Source organism: Camelus dromedarius, chromosome 2 (assembly GCF_036321535.1).
Source record: "Camelus dromedarius isolate mCamDro1 chromosome 2, mCamDro1.pat, whole genome shotgun sequence".
Lineage (NCBI taxonomy): Eukaryota > Metazoa > Chordata > Mammalia > Artiodactyla > Camelidae > Camelus > Camelus dromedarius.
The window spans coordinates 758,855-772,689 of NC_087437.1; positions in this window are offsets into that span (position 1 = coordinate 758,855).

The window sequence follows — 13,835 nt, forward strand, 5'->3', positions numbered from 1 at the left end:
GTTCGTTCATCTAGCACCAAGGGAACGGGTTGCAGGAGACACTTTTTCTCTGCTTTCTCAGTCTGTTTCCTAGTGCCGGTTTGAAGTTCCTGCAGTTTTCACTGTCAAACCGAGTTGGAGCTAGTACCTCCCCATATATATGTATGGAATGGAGTTTGCAACTGAAAAGAAACTTTGTGTTCCCAACAAGCTAGGTGAAGGACGGCTTTCACACACACTTATCTCTCAGAACTGAGCAAGTGGAGAGACGTTCGTTCATCTAGCACCAAGGGAACGGGTTGCAGGAGAAACTTTTTCTCTGCTTTCTCAGTTAGTTTCCTAGTGCCGGTTTGAACTACCTGCAGTTTTCACTGTCGAACCGAGTTGGAGCTAGTACCTCCCCATATATATGTATGGAATGGAGTTTGCAACTGAAAAGAAACTTTGTGTTCCCAACAAGCTAGGTGAAGGACGGCTTTCACACACACTTATCTCTCAGAACTGAGCAAGTGGAGAGACGTTCGTTCATCTAGCACCAAGGGAACGGGTTGCAGGAGACACTTTTTCTCTGCTTTCTCAGTCTGTTTCCTAGTGCCGGTTTGAAGTTCCTGCAGTTTTCACTGTCAAACCGAGTTGGAGCTAGTTCGTCCCCATATATATGTATGGAATGGAGTTTGCAACTGAAAAGAAACTTGTGTTCCCAACAAGCTAGGTGAAGGACGGCTTTCACACACACTTATCTCTCAAAACTGAGCAAGTGGAGAGACGTTCGTTCATCTAGCACCAAGGGAACGGGTTGCAGGAGACACTTTTTCTCTGCTTTCTCAGTCTGTTTCCTAGTGCCGGTTTGAAGTACCTGCAGTTTTCACTGTCGAACCGAGTTGGAGCTAGTACCTCCCCATATATATGTATGGAATGGAGTTTGCAACTGAAAAGAAACTTTGTGTTCCCAACAAGCTAGGTGAAGGACGGCTTTCACACACACTTATCTCTCAGAACTGAGCAAGTGGAGAGACGTTCGTTCATCTAGCACCAAGGGAACGGGTTGCAGGAGACACTTTTTCTCTGCTTTCTCAGTCTGTTTCCTAGTGCCGGTTGGAAGTTCCTGAAGTTTTCACTGTCAAACCGAGTTGGAGCTAGTACCTCCCCATATATATGTATGGAATGGAGTTTGCAACTGAAAAGAAACTTTGTGTTCCCAACAAGCTAGGTGAAGGACGGCTTTCACACACACTTATCTCTCAGAACTGAGCAAGTGGAGAGACGTTCGTTCATCTAGCACCAAGGGAACGGGTTGCAGGAGACACTTTTTCTCTGCTTTCTCAGTCTGTTTCCTAGTGCCTGTTTGAAGTTCCTGCAGTTTTCACTGTCAAACCGATTTGGAGCTAGTTCGTCCCCATATATATGTATGGAATGGAGTTTGCAACTGAAAAGAAACTTTGTGTTCCCAACAAGCTAGGTGAAGGACGGCTTTCACACACACTTATCTCTCAGAACTGAGCAAGTGGAGAGACGTTCGTTCATCTAGCACCAAGGGAACGGGTTGCAGGAGACACTTTTTCTCTGCTTTCTCAGTCTGTTTCCTAGTGCCGGTTTGAAGTTCCTGCAGTTTTCACTGTCAAACCGAGTTGGAGCTAGTTCCTCCCCATATATATGTATGGAATGGAGTTTGCAACTTAAAAGAAACTTTGTGTTCCCAACAAGCTAGTTGAAGGACGGCTTTCACACACACTTATCTCTCAGAACTGAGCAAGAGGAGAGACGTTCGTTCATCTAGCACCAAGGGAACGGGTTGCAGGAGACACTTTTTCTCTGCTTTCTCAGTCTGTTTCCTAGTGCCGGTTTGAAATTCCTGCAGTTTTCACTGTCAAACCGAGATGGAGCTAGTTCCTCCCCATATATATGTATGGAATGGAGTTTGCAACTGAAAAGAAACTTTGTGTTCCCTACAAGCTAGGTTAAAGACGGCTTTCACACACACTTATCTCTCAGAACTGAGCAAGTGGAGAGACGTTCGTTCATCTAGCACCAAGGGAACGGGTTGCAGGAGACACTTTTTCTCTGTTTTCTCAGTCTGTTACCTAGTGCCGCTTTCATGTTCCTGCAGTTTTCACTTTAAAACCGAGTTGGAGCTAGTACCTCCCCATATATATGTATGGAACGGAGTTTGCAACTGAAAAGAAACTTTGTGTTCCCAACAAGGTAGGTGAAGGACGGCTTTCACACACACTTATCTCTCCGAACTGAGCAAGTGGAGAGACGTTCGTTTATGTAGCACCAAGGGAACGGGTTGCAGTAGAAACTTTTCCCTGCTTTCTCAGTCTGTTTCCTAGTGCCTGTTTGAAGTTCCTGCAGTTTTCACTGTCAAACCGAGTTGGAGCTAGTACCTCCACATATATATGTATGGAATGGAGTTTGCAACTGAAAAGAAACTTTGTGTTCCCAACAAGCTAGGTGAAGGACGGCTTTCACACACACTTATCTCTCAGAACTGAGCAAGTGGAGAGACGTTCGTTCATCTAGCATCAAGGGAACGGGTTGCAGGTAACACTTTTTCTCTGCTTTCTCAGTCTGTTTCCTAGTGCCGGTTTGAAGTACCTGCAGTTTTCACTGTTGAACCGAGTTGGAGCTACTACCTCCCCATATATATGTATGGAATGGAGTTTGCAACTGAAAAGAAACTTTCTGTTCCCAACAAGCTAGGTGAAGGACGGCTTTCACACACACATATCTCTCAGAACTGAGCAAGTGGAGAGACGTTCGTTCATCTAGCACCAAGGGAACGGGTTGCAGGAGACACTTTTTCTCTGCTTTCTCACTCTGTTTCCTAGTGCCGGTTTGAAGTTCCTGCAGTTTTCACTGTCAAACCGAGTTGGAGCTACTACCTCCCCATATATATGTATGGAATGGAGTTTGCAACTGAAAAGAAACTTTGTGTTCCCAACAAGCTAGGTGAAGGACGGCTTTCACACACACTTATCTCTCAGAACTGAGCAAGTGGAGAGACGTTCGTTCATGTAGCACCAAGGGAACGGTTTGCAGGAGACACTTTTTCTCTGCTTTCTCAGTCTGTTACCTAGTGCCGCTTTCAAGTTCCTGCAGTTTTCACTTTAAAACCGAGTTGGAGCTAGTACCTCCCCATATATATGTATGGAACGGAGTTTGCAACTGAAAAGAAACTTTGTGTTCCCAACAAGCTAGGTGAAGGACGGCTTTCACACACACTTATCTCTCAGAACTGAGCAAGTGGAGAGACGTTCGTTCATCTAGCACCAAGGGAACGGGTTGCAGGAGACACTTTTTCTCTGCTTTCTCAGTCTGTTTCCTACTGCCGGTTTGAAGTTCCTGCAGTTTTCACTGTCAAACCGAGTTGGAGCTAGTACCTCCCCATATATATGTATGGAATGGAGTTTGCAACTGAAAAGAAACTTTGTGTTCCCAACAAGCTAGGTGAAGGATGGCTTTCACACACACATATCTCTCAGAACTGAGCAAGTGGAGAGACGTTCGTTCATCTAGCACCAAGGGAACGGGTTGCAGGGACATTTTTTCTCTGCTTTCTCAGTCTGTTTCCTAGTGCCGGTTTGAAGTTCCTGCAGTTTTCAATGTAAAACCGAGTTGGAGCTAGTACCTCCCCATATATATGTATGGAATGGAGTTTGCAACTGAAAAGAAACTTTGTGTTCCCAACAAGCTAGGTGAAGGACGGCTTTCACACACACTTATCTTTCAGAACTGAGCAAGTGGAGAGACGTTCGTTCATCTAGCATCAAGGGAACGGGTTGCAGGTAACACTTTTTCTCTGCTTTCTCAGTCTGTTTCCTAGTGCCGGTTTGAAGTACCTGCAGTTTTCACTGTCAAACCGAGTTGGAGCTAGTACCTCCCCATATATATGTATGGAATGGAGTTTGCAACTGAAAAGAAACTTTGTGTTCCCAACAAGCTAGGTGAAGGACGGCTTTCAAACACACTTATCTCTCCGAACTGAGCAAGTGGAGAGACGTTCGTTTATGTAGCACCAAGGGAACGGGTTGCAGGAGAAACTTTTCCCTGCTTTCTCAGTATGTTTCCTAGTGCCGGTTTGAAGTTCCTGCAGTTTTCACTGTCAAACCGAGTTGGAGCTAGTACCTCCACATATATATGTATGGAATGGAGTTTGCAACTGAAAAGAAACTTTGTGTTCCCAACAAGCTAGGTGAAGGACGGCTTTCACACACACTTATCTCTCCGAACTGAGCAAGTGGAGAGACGTTCGTTTATGTAGCACCAAGGGAACGGGTTGCAGGAGACACTTTTTCCCTGCTTTCTCAGTCTTTTTCCTAGTGCCGGTTTGAAGTTCCTGCAGTTTTCACTGTCAAACCGAGTTGGAGCTAGTACCTCCCCATATATATGTATGGAATGGAGTTTGCAACTGAAAAGAAACTTTGTGTTCCCAACAAGCTAGGTGAAGGACGGCTTTCACACACACTTATCTCTCAGAACTGAGCAAGTGGAGAGACGTTCGTTCATCTAGCATCAAGGGAACGGTTTGCAGGTAACACTTTTTCTCTGCTTTCTCAGTCTGTTTCCTAGTGCCGGTTTGACGTTCCTGCAGTTTTCACTGTCGAACCGAGTTGGAGCTAGTACCTCCCCATATATATGTATGGAATGGAGTTTGCAACTGAAAAGAAACTTTGTGTTCCCAACAAGCTAGGTGAAGGACGGCTTTCACACACACTTATCTCTCCGAACTGAGCAAGTGGAGAGACGTTCGTTTATGTAGCACGAAGGGAACGGGTTGCAGGAGAAACTTTTCCCTGCTTTCTCAGTCTGTTTCCTAGTGCCGGTTTGAAGTTCCTGCAGTTTTCACTGTCAAACCGAGTTGGAGCTAGTACCTCCACATATATATGTATGGAATGGAGTTTGCAACTGAAAAGAAACTTTGTGTTCCCAACAAGCTAGGTGAAGGACGGCTTTCACACACACTTATCTCTCAGAACTGAGCAAGCGGAGAGACGTTCGTTCATCTAGCACCAAGTGAACGGGTTGCAGGAGACACTTTTTCTCTGCTTTCTCAGTCTGTTTCCTAGTGCCGGTTTGAAGTTCCTGCAGTTTTCACTGTCAAACCGAGTTGGAGCTAGTACCTCTCCATATATATGTATGGAATGGAGTTTGCAACTGAAAAGAAACTTTGTGTTCCCAACAAGCTAGGTGAAGGACGGCTTTCACACACACATACCTCTCCGAACTGAGCAAGTGGATAGACGTTCGTTTATGTAGCACGAAGGGAACGGGTTGCAGGAGACACTTTTTCCCTGCTTTCTCAGTCTGTTTCCTAGTGCCGGTTTGAAGTTCCTGCAGTTTTCACTGTCAAACCGAGTTGGAGCTAGTACCTCCCCATATATATGTATGGAATGGAGTTTGCAACTGAAAAGAAACTTTGTGTTCCCAACAAGCTAGGTGAAGGACGGCTTTCACACACACTTATCTCTCAGAACTGAGCAAGTGGAGAGACGTTCGTTCATCTAGCACCAAGGGAACGGTTTGCAGGAGACACTATTTCTCTGCTTTCTCACTCTGTTTCCTAGTGCCGGTTTGAAGTTCCTGCAGTTTTCAATGTCAAACCGAGTTGGAGCTACTACCTCCCCATATATATGTATGGAATGGAGTTTGCAACTGAAAAGAAACTTTGTGTTCCCAACAAGCTATGTGAAGGACGGCTTTCACACACACTTATCTCTCAGAACTCAGCAAGTGGAGAGACGTTCGTTCATCTAGCACCAAGGGAACGGTTTGCAGGAGACACTTTTTCTCTGCTTTCTCAGTCTGTTACCTAGTGCCGCTTTCAAGTTCCTGCAGTTTTCACTTTAAAACCGTGTTGGAGCTAGTACCTCCCCATATATATGTATGGAACGGAGTTTGCAACTGAAAAGAAACTTTGTGTTCCCAACAAGCTAGGTGAAGGACGGCTTTCACACACACTTATCTCTCCGAACTGAGCAAGTGGAGAGACGTTCGTTTATGTAGCACCAAGGGAACGGGTTGCAGGAGAAACTTTTCCCTGCTTTCTCAGTCTGTTTCCTAGTGCCTGTTTGAAGTTCCTGCAGTTTTCACTGTCAAACCGAGTTGGAGCTAGTACCTCCACATATATATGTATGGAATGGAGTTTGCAACTGAAAAGAAACTTTGTGTTCCCAACAAGCTAGGTGAAGGACGGCTTTCACACACACTTATCTCTCAGAACTGAGCAAGTGGAGAGACGTTCGTTCATCTAGCATCAAGGGAACGGGTTGCAGGTAACACTTTTTCTCTGCTTTCTCAGTCTGTTTCCTAGTGCCGGTTTGAAGTACCTGCAGTTTTCACTGTCGAAACGAGTTGGAGCTACTACCTCCCCATATATATGTATGGAATGGAGTTTGCAACTGAAAAGAAACTTTCTGTTCCCAACAAGCTAGGTGAAGGACGGCTTTCACACACACATATCTCTCAGAACTGAGCAAGTGGAGAGACGTTCGTTCATCTAGCACCAAGGGAACGGGTTGCAGGAGACACTTTTTCTCTGCTTTCTCACTCTGTTTCCTAGTGCCGGTTTGAAGTTCCTGCAGTTTTCACTGTCAAACCGAGTTGGAGCTACTACCTCCCCATATATATGTATGGAATTGAGTTTGCAACTGAAAAGAAACTTTGTGTTCCCAACAAGCTATGTGAAGGACGGCTTTCACACACACTTATCTCTCAGAACTGAGCAAGTGGAGAGACGTTCGTTCATCTAGCACCAAGGGAACGGTTTGCAGGAGACACTTTTTCTCTGCTTTCTCAGTCTGTTACCTAGTGCCGCTTTCAAGTTCCTGCAGTTTTCACTTTAAAACCGAGTTGGAGCTAGTACCTCCCCATATATATGTATGGAACGGAGTTTGCAACTGAAAAGAAACTTTGTGTTCCCAACAAGCTAGGTGAAGGACGGCTTTCACACACACTTATCTCTCAGAACTGAGCAAGTGGAGAGACGTTCGTTCATCTAGCACCAAGGGAACGGGTTGCAGCAGACACTTTTTCTCTGCTTTCTCAGTCTGTTTCCTACTGCCGGTTTGAAGTTCCTGCAGTTTTCACTGTCAAACCGAGTTGGAGCTAGTACCTCCCCATATATATGTATGGAATGGAGTTTGCAACTGAAAAGAAACTTTGTGTTCCCTACAAGCTAGGTGAAGGATGGCTTTCACACACACATATCTCTCAGAACAGAGCAAGTGGAGAGACGTTCGTTCATCTAGCACCAAGGGAACGGGTTGCAGGGACATTTTTTCTCTGCTTTCTCAGTCTGTTTCCTAGTGCCGGTTTGAAGTTCCTGCAGTTTTCAATGTAAAACCGAGTTGGAGCTAGTACCTCCCCATATATATGTATGGAATGGAGTTTGCAACTGAAAAGAAACGTTGTGTTCCCAACAAGCTAGGTGAAGGACGGCTTTCACACACACTTATCTTTCAGAACTGAGCAAGTGGAGAGACGTTCGTTCATCTAGCATCAAGGGAACGGGTTGCAGGTAACACTTTTTCTCTGCTTTCTCAGTCTGTTTCCTAGTGCCGGTTTGAAGTACCTGCAGTTTTCACTGTCGAACCGAGTTGGAGCTAGTACCTCCACATATATATGTATGGAATGGAGTTTGCAACTGAAAAGAAACTTTGTGTTCCCAACAAGCTAGGTGAAGGACGGCTTTCACACACACTTATCTCTCCGAACTGAGCAAGTGGAGAGACGTTCGTTTATGTAGCACCAAGGGAACGGGTTGCAGGAGAAACTTTTCCCTGCTTTCTCAGTCTGTTTCCTAGTGCCGGTTTGAAGTTCCTGCAGTTTTCACTGTCAAACCGAGTTGGAGCTAGTACCTCCACATATATATGTATGGAATGGAGTTTGCAACTGAAAAGAAACTTTGTGTTCCCAACAAGCTAGGTGAAGGACGGCTTTCACACACACTTATCTCTCAGAACTGAGCAAGCGGAGAGACGTTCGTTCATCTAGCACCAAGTGAACGGGTTGCAGGAGACACTTTTTCTCTGCTTTCTCAGTCTGTTTCCTAGTGCCGGTTTGAAGTTCCTGCAGTTTTCACTGTCAAACCGAGTTGGAGCTAGTACCTCTCCATATATATGTATGGAATGGAGTTTGCAACTGAAAAGAAACTTTGTGTTCCCAACAAGCTAGGTGAAGGACGGCTTTCACACACACATACCTCTCCGAACTGAGCAAGTGGAGAGACGTTCGTTTATGTAGCACCAAGGGAACGGGTTGCAGGAGACACTTTTTCCCTGCTTTCTCAGTCTTTTTCCTAGTGCCGGTTTGAAGTTCCTGCAGTTTTCACTGTCAAACCGAGTTGGAGCTAGTACCTCCCCATATATATGTATGGAATGGAGTTTGCAACTGAAAAGAAACTTTGTGTTCCCAACAAGCTAGGTGAAGGACGGCTTTCACACACACTTATCTCTCAGAACTGAGCAAGTGGAGAGACGTTCGTTCATCTAGCATCAAGGGAACGGTTTGCAGGTAACACTTTTTCTCTGCTTTCTCAGTCTGTTTCCTAGTGCCGGTTTGAAGTTCCTGCAGTTTTCACTGTAAAACCGAGTTGGAGCTAGTACCTCCCCATATATATATATGGAATGGAGTTTGCAACTGAAAAGAAACTTTGTGTTCCCAACAAGCTAGGTGAAGGACGGCTTTCACACACACTTATCTCTCAGAACTGAGCAAGTGGAGAGACGTTCGTTCATCTAGCACCAAGGGAACGGGTTGCAGGAGACACTTTTTCTCTGCTTTCTCACTCTGTTTCCTAGTGCCGGTTTGAAGTTCCTGCAGTTTTCTCTGTAAAACCGAGTTGGAGCTTGTACCTCCCCATATATATGTATGGAATGGAGTTTGCAACTGAAAAGAAACTTTGTGTTCCCAACAAGATAGGTGAAGGACGGCTTTCATACACAATTATCTCTCAGAACTGAGCAAGTGGAGAGACGTTCGTTCATCTAGCACCAAGGGAACGGGTTGCAGGAGACACTTTTTCTCTGCTTTCTCAGTCTGTTTCCTTGTGCCGGTTTGACGTTCCTGCAGTTTTCACTGTCAAACCGAGTTGGAGCTAGTACCTCCCCATATATATGTATGGAATGGAGTTTGCAACTGAAAAGAAACTTTGTGTTCCCAACAAGCTAGGTGAAGGACGGCTTTCACACACACTTATCTCTCAGAACTGAGCAAGTGGAGAGACGTTCGTTCATCTAGCACCAAGGGAACGGGTTGCAGGAGACACTTTTTCTCTGCTTTCTCAATCTGTTTCCTAGTGCCGGTTTGAAGTTCCTGCAGTTTTCACTGTCGAACCGAGTTGGAGCTAGTACCTCCCCATATATATGTATGGAATGGAGTTTGCAACTGAAAAGAAACTTTGTGTTCCCAACAAGCTAAGTGAAGGACGGCTTTCACACACACTTATCTCTCAGAACTGAGCAAGTGGAGAGACGTTCGTTCATCTAGCACCAAGGGAACGGGTTGCAGGAGACACTTTTTCTCTGCTTTCTCAGTCTGTTTCCTTGTGCCGGTTTGACGTTCCTGCAGTTTTCACTGTCAAACCGAGTTGGAGCTAGTACCTCCCCATATATATGTATGGAACGGAGTTTGCAACTGAAAAGAAACTTTGTGTTCCCAACAAGCTAGGTGAAGGACGGCTTTCACACACACTTATCTCTCAGAACTGAGCAAGTGGAGAGACGTTCGTTCATCTAGCACCAAGGGAACGGGTTGCAGGGGACACTTTTTCTCTGCTTTCTCAATCTGTTTCCTAGTGCCGGTTTGAAGTTCCTGCAGTTTTCACTGTAAAACCGAGTTGGAGCTTCTACCTCCCCATATATATGTATGGAATGGAGTTTGCAACTGAAAAGAAACTTTGTGTTCCCAACAAGCTAGGTGAAGGACGGCTTTCACACACACATACATCTCCGAACTGAGCAAGTGGAGAGACGTTCGTTCATCTAGCACCAAGGGAACGGGTTGCAGGAGACACATTTTCTCTGCTTTCTCAGTCTGTTACCTAGTGCCGGTTTGAAGTTCCTGCAGTTTTCACTTTAAAATCGAGTTGGAGCTAGTACCTCCCCATATATATGTATGGAATGGAGTTTGCAACTGAAAATAAACTTTGTGTTCCCAACAAGCTAGGTGAAGGACGGCTTTCACACACACTTATCTCTCAGAACTGAGCAAGTGGAGAGACGTTCGTTCATCTAGCACCAAGGGAACGGTTTGCAGGAGACACTTTTTCTCTGCTTTCTCACTCTGTTTCCTAGTGCCGGTTTGAAGTTCCTGCAGTTTTCTCTGTAAAACCGAGTTGGAGCTTGTACCTCCCCATATATATGTATGGAATGGAGTTTGCAACTGAAAAGAAACTTTGTGTTCCCAACAAGCTAGATGAATGACGGCTTTCATACACACTTATCTCTCAGAACTGAGCAAGTGGAGAGACGTTCGTTCATCTAGCACCAAGGGAACGGGTTGCAGGATACACTTTTTCTCTGCTTTCACAGTCTGTTACCTAGTGCCGGTTTGAAGTTCCTGCAGTTTACACTTTAAAACCGAGTTGGAGCTAGTACCTCCCCATATATATGTATGGAATGGAGTTTGCAACTGAAAAGAAACTTTGTGTTCCCAACAAGCTAGGTGAAGGACGGCTTTCACACACACTTATCTCTCAGAACTGAGCAAGTGGAGAGACGTTCGTTCATCTAGCACCAAGGGAACGGGTTGCAGGAGACACTTTTTCCCTGCTTTCTCAGTCTGTTTCCTAGTGCCGGTTTGAAGTTCCTGCAGTTTTCACTGTCAAACCGAGTTGGAGCTAGTACCTCCCCATATATATGTATGGAATGGAGTTTGCAACTGAAAAGAAACTTTGTGTTCCCAACAAGCTAGGTGAAGGACGGCTTTCACACACACTTATCTCTCAGAACTGAGCAAGTGGAGAGACGTTCGTTCATCTAGCACCAAGGGAACGGGTTGCAGGAGACACTTTTTCTCTGCTTTCTCAGTCTGTTTCCTAGTGCCGGTTTGAAGTACCTGCAGTTTTCACTGTTGAACCGAGTTGGAGCTAGTACCTCCCCATATATATGTATGGAATGGAGTTTGCAACTGAAAAGAAACTTTGTGTTCCCAACAAGCTAAGTGAAGGACGGCTTTCACACACACTTATCTCTCAGAACTGAGCAAGTGGAGAGACTTTCGTTCATCTAGCACCAAGGGAACGGGTTGCAGGAGACACTTTTTCTCTGCTTTCTCAATCTGTTTCCTAGTGCCGGTTTGAAGTTCCTGCAGTTTTCACTGTAAAACCGAGTTGGAGCTTCTACCTCCCCATATATATGTATGGAACGGATTTTGCAACTGAAAAGAAACTTTGTGTTCCCAACAAGCTAGGTGAAGGACGGCTTTCACACACACATACATCTCCGAACTGAGCAAGTGGAGAGACGTTCGTTTATGTAGCACCAAGGGAACGGGTTGCAGGAGACACTTTTTCCCTGCTTTCTCAGTCTGTTTCCTAGTGCCGGTTTGAAGTTCCTGCAGTTTTCACTGTCAAACCGAGTTGGAGCTAGTACCTCACCATATATATGTATGGAATGGAGTTTGCAACTGAAAAGAAACTTTGTGTTCCCAACAATCTAGGTGAAGGACGGCTTTCACACACACTTATCTGTTAGAACTGAGCAAGTGGAGAGACGTTCGTTCATCTAGCATCAAGGGAACGGGTTGCAGGAGACACTTTTTCTCTGCTTTCTCAGTCTGTTTTTTTGTGCCGGTTTGAAGTTCCTGCAGTTTTCACTGTCAAACCGAGTTGGAGCTAGTACCTCCCCATATATATATATGGAATGGAGTTTGCAACTGAAAAGAAACTTTGTGTTCCCAACAAGCTAGGTGAAGGACGGCTTTCACACACACTTATCTCTCAGAACTGAGCAAGTGGAGAGACGTTCGTTCATCTAGCACCAAGGGAACGGGTTGCAGGAGACACTTTTTCTCTGCTTTCTCACTCTGTTTCCTAGTGCCGGTTTGAAGTTCCTGCAGTTTTCTCTGTAAAACCGAGTTGGAGCTTGTACCTCCCCATATATATGTATGGAATGGAGTTTGCAACTGAAAAGAAACTTTGTGTTCCCAACAAGCTAGGTGAAGGACGGCTTTCATACACAATTATCTCTCAGAACTGAGCAAGTGGAGAGACGTTCGTTCATCTAGCACCAAGGGAACGGGTTGCAGGAGACACTTTTTCTCTGCTTTCTCAGTCTGTTTCCTAGTGCCGGTTTGAAGTACCTGCAGTTTTCACTGTCGAACCGAGTTGGAGCTAGTACCTCCCCATATATATGTATGGAATGGAGTTTGCAACTGAAAAGAAACTTTGTGTTCCCAACAAGCTAAGTGAAGGACGGCTTTCACACACACTTATCTCTCAGAACTTAGCAAGTGGAGAGACGTTCGTTCATCTAGCACCAAGGGAACGGGTTGCAGGAGACACTATTTCTCTGCTTTCTCAGTCTGTTTCCTTGTGCCGGTTTGACGTTCCTGCAGTTTTCACTGTCAAACCGTGTTGGAGCTAGTACCTCCCCATATATATGTATGGAATGGAGTTTGCAACTGAAAAGAAACTTTGTGTTCCCAACAAGCTAGGTGAAGGACGGCTTTCACACACACTTATCTCTCAGAACTGAGCAAGTGGAGAGACGTTCGTTCATCTAGCACCAAGGGAACGGGTTGCAGGAGACACTTTTTCTCTGCTTTCTCAATCTTTTTCCTAGTGCCGGTTTGAAGTTCCTGCAGTTTTCACTGTAAAACCGAGTTGGAGCTTCTACCTCCCCATATATATGTATGGAATGGAGTTTGCAACTGAAAAGAAACTTTGTGTTCCCAACAAGCTAGGTGAAGGACGGCTTTCACACACACATACCTCTCCGAACTGAGCAAGTGGAGAGACGTTCGTTTATGTAGCACCAAGGGAACGGGTTGCAGGAGACACTTTTCCCTGCTTTCTCAGTCTGTTTCCTAGTGCCGGTTTGAAGTTCCTGCAGTTTTCACTGTCAAACCGAGTTGGAGCTTGTACCTCCCCATATATATGTATGGAATGGAGTTTGCAACTGAAAAGAAACTTTGTGTTCCCAACAATCTAGGTGAAGGACGGCTTTCACACACACTTATCTCTCAGAACTGAGCAAGTGGAGAGACGTTCGTTCATCTAGCACCAAGGGAACGGGTTGCAGGAGACACTTTTTCTCTGCTTTCTCAGTCTGTTTCCTAGTGCCGGTTTGAAGTACCTGCAGTTTTCACTGTCGAACCGAGTTGGAGCTAGTACCTTCCCATATATATGTATGGAATGGAGTTTGCAACTGAAAAGAAACTTTGTGTTCCCAACAAGCTAGGTGAAGGACGGCTTTCACACACACTTATCTCTCAGAACTGAGCAAGTGGAGAGACGTTCGTTCATCTAGCACCAAGGGAACGGGTTGCAGGAGACACTTTTTCTCTGCTTTCTCAGTCTGTTTTTTTGTGCCGGTTTGAAGTTCCTGCAGTTTTCACTGTCAAACCGAGTTGGAGCTAGTACCTCCCCATATATATATATGGAATGGAGTTTGCAACTGAAAAGAAACTTTGTGTTCCCAACAAGCTAGGTGAAGGACGGCTTTCACACATACTTATCTCTCAGAACTGAGCAAGTGGAGAGACGTTCGTTCATCTAGCACCAAGGGAACGGGTTGCAGGAGACACTTTTTCTCTGCTTTCTCAGTCTGTTACCTAGTGCCGGTTTGAAGTTCCTGCAGTTTTCACTTTAAAATCGAGTTGGAGCTAGTACCTCCCCATATATATGTATGGAA